The 4,866-nt window shown below is 40.8% G+C and overlaps 1 pseudogene; it reads left to right on the forward strand.

Moving 5' to 3' along the window:
• The first annotated feature begins 2,089 nt into the window (after positions 1–2,089).
• On the forward strand, positions 2,090–2,734 carry LOC115093568 (annotated as a pseudogene).
• The last annotated feature ends 2,132 nt before the right edge of the window (positions 2,735–4,866 follow it).

Consider the following 4,866-nt stretch of genomic DNA (forward strand, 5'->3'; position numbering starts at 1 on the left):
CATTGGTCAGCCCCTGTCACATGGCCATCGGAGCCATCTTGTGCTCCTACCATGTGGCAGGGGCTGACCAATGACACCGGTAGCCCCTGTGACATAGTATGTGCAAAGGCTATTGGCGCCATTTTTATTACTGGCACCGATGGCCCAAGGGCAGGAGATTGTTCCGGGACTCCCATTGGACCCCCAGAGACTTTTGTCCAGCTTGGGGGGGTCTCCTGACCCCCACAAGACTTGCCAAAAGTCCAGCGGGGATCTGGGAGCGACCTCCTGCACTCCGGCTGTTGGATGCCAGTAATGGTAGCACAAGATCGTGCCGATGGCCATGTGACAGGGGGCTGACCAATGGCACCGGCAGCCCCTGTGACATAGTAGGTCAAAGGCTATTGGCGCCATGATGAAACCGGCACCGAGGGTGTGAGAGTGCAGGGGATGGCTCCAGGACCCCCCGCTGGACCACCAGGGAGTTTTGGTAAGTATTGGGGGGGGGGTCAGGAGGGTGGGGGTTTGTTTAAATTGATTTATTTAGGCGGCAGAATAATTCAGCGAAGATTCATGTATTCGTGGGGAATCACGATACAATTCGCTTCCCCACAAATACAACGAAAATGGCAACATCCGTTGCAGATTGCCAATACGTAGGGACCGAATGCACACCCCTTATTTCCCCTTCCCCTGATTCTTTTACCAAAATGATGTTATTCATGGAAAGAGATGATCCGTGTTTGCTCCTGCCCGCCAGTACTGTAATTAAAAATGGGAATGATAGATTCAGCCTACAATTAAACAACCCCAATATTAGAAGAACCTATTATTTAAATATTCCAAAATCAAATTTTTACTACTATGGGAAATTGTATCAGAAAAGTTGTGTGCTCTTACAGTCGCCTGGCTCTTGCCCACAAAGGACTGCAATCAGTTTCGGGTATGTGGCACTCACAATTACCTCATTTACTTTTTCCCATCCATTTCATTTATTTACCAAAAATTTTTCTTTAAAATTATTTTACCTCCCACTCGTGTTACCCGAAATTTAAAATCAAATGCAACACTTCTTCTTAATGTTTCAATATTACTTCACATTCGCGTTCTAATCACGCTTCTCTTGCTCTTTTACTATTCACTCTCACTCCTGTTCTTGCTGTTTTCAAGCATCATCTGCTGTTATTTCTCACTGCTGTACTTTTAATTAAATTACTCCGGTGCCGTCTTCTGTTATCTCTCACTGCTGTGCTTATTCTTTATGCTTTCATTGCAGTGCTGTCTGCCGCTGCATACACATTACTCAAACTCCCAACATCGATGTTTCGGCAGTTATGTCCACCTTCTTCAGGGGATCTCCTATCGTGTAAGACACAACAAACTAACTAATTCTTTCAAGGAAACATTTTAACAACTTTTTCTCTCACACTTATAAAGCCACCAAACAACCAGTCTAATTTACTTTCAGTTTCTCGGCTGCATCCGGCTCCTTCCCACAGCACACCGAATCACAAATGGCATTTTTTGCTCAATCCCACCCCTCCAAGGCCACGTCTTTTAAATGCCTTCCTTTTACTTTACTAACCATCAATCAGCTTCCCATCAGGTACACCGACCAATCCACTTCTTTATTCATTCCCTCAGGCTGAACCGTTCCCAATTAAAAGATCCATTTTTGTTCTTTCTGTAACAGCTTTAAATTAACATTTCCTCCTCACTGATCCTTTTTTACAACTTCTAATACTGTACATTTGAGCTCCTCAAAAGTATGTCCCTTCTCCGTACAATGTTGCACTAAGGGTGCTTCCAGTTTTAGACACTTCAAAGCACTCTTATGTTCTGTCAGGCGTGTTTTTAGTTTCCTTACAGTCTTGCCCACATACAGCAATTTACAAGTGTACCAAATAACATATATCACAGCCATGGTGGTACATGTTGATCTTACTACCGGTAGTAGTAGTAGTGTAGGTGTTTGAGTTCCTCCATTGAACGGGAGAATGAATGCGTGGGATTTAAAGCAATTGTGGATATAAATGTTTGTGGCAACTTGGCTGCATTTTAGCTTGGTCTACATTTTCTCACAGTCTCGCCGTATTGTTGCTGAGATACAATGGCTAAAGGGAAGAAAATGTCCCGGTGGCCTAAAGAAGGGAAAGCAGAAGAGGTACTGACACCTATGATGGGAAGGACCAATGAGAACCATCTGAAAATGAATGAGGAGAATGTATTCCTTGGGCAGCCTAAGATCTACACCTATCTGAACCCCAAAAAGTCTCCAAGCTCTCGCCCTCCACTTCAAGAAGAAAATTCATCTGCTCTGTTGGAGGTGAAATGTCAGGGGAAACCATTAAATGAAATGCACAAGAAAAAAGAAGCAAAAAGAAACCTCACCAACTCTATGGAGCCCACTATAAAGTGTGAAGATCAGAAAGGTAAAGAGAGTGGATGTGTATTCTTAGAGCCTTTACAAAACCAAAAACAAGAAACATCAGAATTGCAGAAAAATGGAGCAGTGCTTGCTGATGGCAAAGTGGGTGGAAAACTAGAAACGGAGAAGCTGAGCCAACCAAAGCCTGTTCCACGGTGAAAAGCTCAAGGAAAGAATCCTCAGAATCGAAAGGTTACGGACTACTTTCCTGTTAGAAGAAGCTGTAGAAAGAGCAAAACCAAATTAAAGTCTGAAGAAAAGAGAAGAATAGATGAATTAATTGAAAGTGGGAAAGAAGAAGATAGATTCAGGCCAGCACCATTTTAAATGTCTTTAATACAAAATGATACCAGCCTGGGCCAGGGCCTGGCTAGTGCCATTTTGTATAGAACATTAATAATGGTAATTTTTTTTTTCACTCACAGTACTGGCTGGGCAGGAGTGACCATTTTACCCAATGAAAAGCATCAACTTGGTAAGAGGGTTTCAAGGGTAGAAAAGTAGGAGGTGGATTCAGAGGAAGGCCTGAAAATGTTTTTTTTTTTCTAATTTGGTGGCATACAGTAATGCTTCCTTGGGTTTTTGAAACCCCAATATATGACCTTATATGTTTAGCATTAAACCTTAACTATCAAACTTTAGATCATTCTTGAAGCTTCACTAGATCCCTCCTCATATTTTCTTTACCTTGGTTTCATCTACAAAGCAAGCAAATTTTTCCCTTTTGCCCTTTCACAATATCACTTATGGAAATGTTAAACAGAACATGACTGAGGACCGATCCCTCAGTGGCACACTGCTGCTAAGACTCCTTTCCTCAGAGTGAGCTCTGTTTATCAGTAAAATTTCTCATCTCCCACCCAAGTTTCTAACCCTATCAGTCACTTTAAGAGCCTTGCCTAAAGCATTCAGTTTTGTATGTGGAACTGTGGCAAACGCTTTGCAGAATGAACATCCCTTATTTGCAAATATCAATCAAAAGAGAACAACCTACTAAATCTTTAGAAATACACCCCCCACCCCAAAAAAAAAAAAAAAGAAACCGTTAATTGCCAAGAGTGTAGGAGGTTGCTCTCTTTTGATTGATATTTGTGATTTTTGAGTCCCTTTGTTTACTTTGATTGCTATATGACATCCTTAATTACAACATTTAAATACGTGATAGAGGGATTTGGGGGGGGGGGTGTTGTTTTCATGTATATTATGATATATTGAATGCTTTTTTAACAGAAAGTGGTTGATAAATGTCAATAAATAAATAAATAGTATATATTTTACTTCATATGGAGATGTTTATATTCTCAAAAACTTTAGTTCATCTAATTTAAGGATGGAAAGGAATATTTGGTAATACCTTAAAAAATATCACTAGCTGGATCAAAGGTTGCTCAGAAAACTGCGTAGTGGTAAATTAGGTGATAATAAAGTATCTCAGACCCACCTTGCCCTGGGCTGTGAAATCCATTAGCTGCTTCATTATTCTATGCAAGAGCTCATTATCCCTTTGCAGACATGTAAAGTCACTCGGGTAATATTGGTCCCCTACATAAAAACTCTAGCATTCATATACAAGGAAAAAAGTGCTTATTACAGTCAGAAAGAAGTCATCAATTCCTTATCAAGAGACAATGTGTGATGTACTGCTAACAAGCAAGGCAGAGTGTGTTCATATGTTAAAAAAAAAAAGTATCACTTTTCCCCATCTATGGAATTTTTATTTCCCATCCATCACTCATAGCTCTTCTGTTCTTGAAGTGACAGCATTAATTGGACAATAACCATATAGCTTTCCCTTCTGCACAAACCATGCAATTCTTAACCTAGGTAGCTTATTAAACATATGAAATGCCACCAAAGGGCACTATTTGGAGTTATGCAACATATTGGCAGGAAGTCAATGGACTCCTTACATAAGAAAACATAAGAAAATGCCATACTGAGTCAGACCAAGGGTCCATCAAGCCCAGCATCCTGTTTCCAACAGTGGCCAATCCAGGCCATAAGAACCTGGCAAGTACCCAAAAACTAAGTCTATTCCATGTAACCATTGCTAATGGCAGTGGCTATTCTCTAAATGAACTTAATAGCAGGTAATGGACTTCTCCTCCAAGAACTTATCCAAGCATTTTATAAACACAGCTATACTAACTTCACTAATCACATCCTCTGGCAACAAATTCCAGAGTTTAATTGTGCGTTGAGTAAAAAAGAACTTTCTCCGATTAGTTTTAAATGTGCCCCATACTAACTTCATGGAGTGCCCCCTAGTCTTTCTACTATCCGAAAGAGTAAATAACCGATTTACATCTACCCGTTCTAGACCTCTCATGATTTTAAACACCTCTATCATATCCCCCCCTCAGCCGTCTCTTCTCCAAGCTGAAAAGTCCTAACCTCTTTAGTCCTTCCTCATAAGGGAGCTGTTTCATTCCCCTTATCATTTTGGTAGCCCTTCTCTG

This window comes from Rhinatrema bivittatum, chromosome 1 (assembly GCF_901001135.1).
Source record: "Rhinatrema bivittatum chromosome 1, aRhiBiv1.1, whole genome shotgun sequence".
Classification (NCBI taxonomy): Eukaryota; Metazoa; Chordata; class Amphibia; order Gymnophiona; family Rhinatrematidae; genus Rhinatrema; species Rhinatrema bivittatum.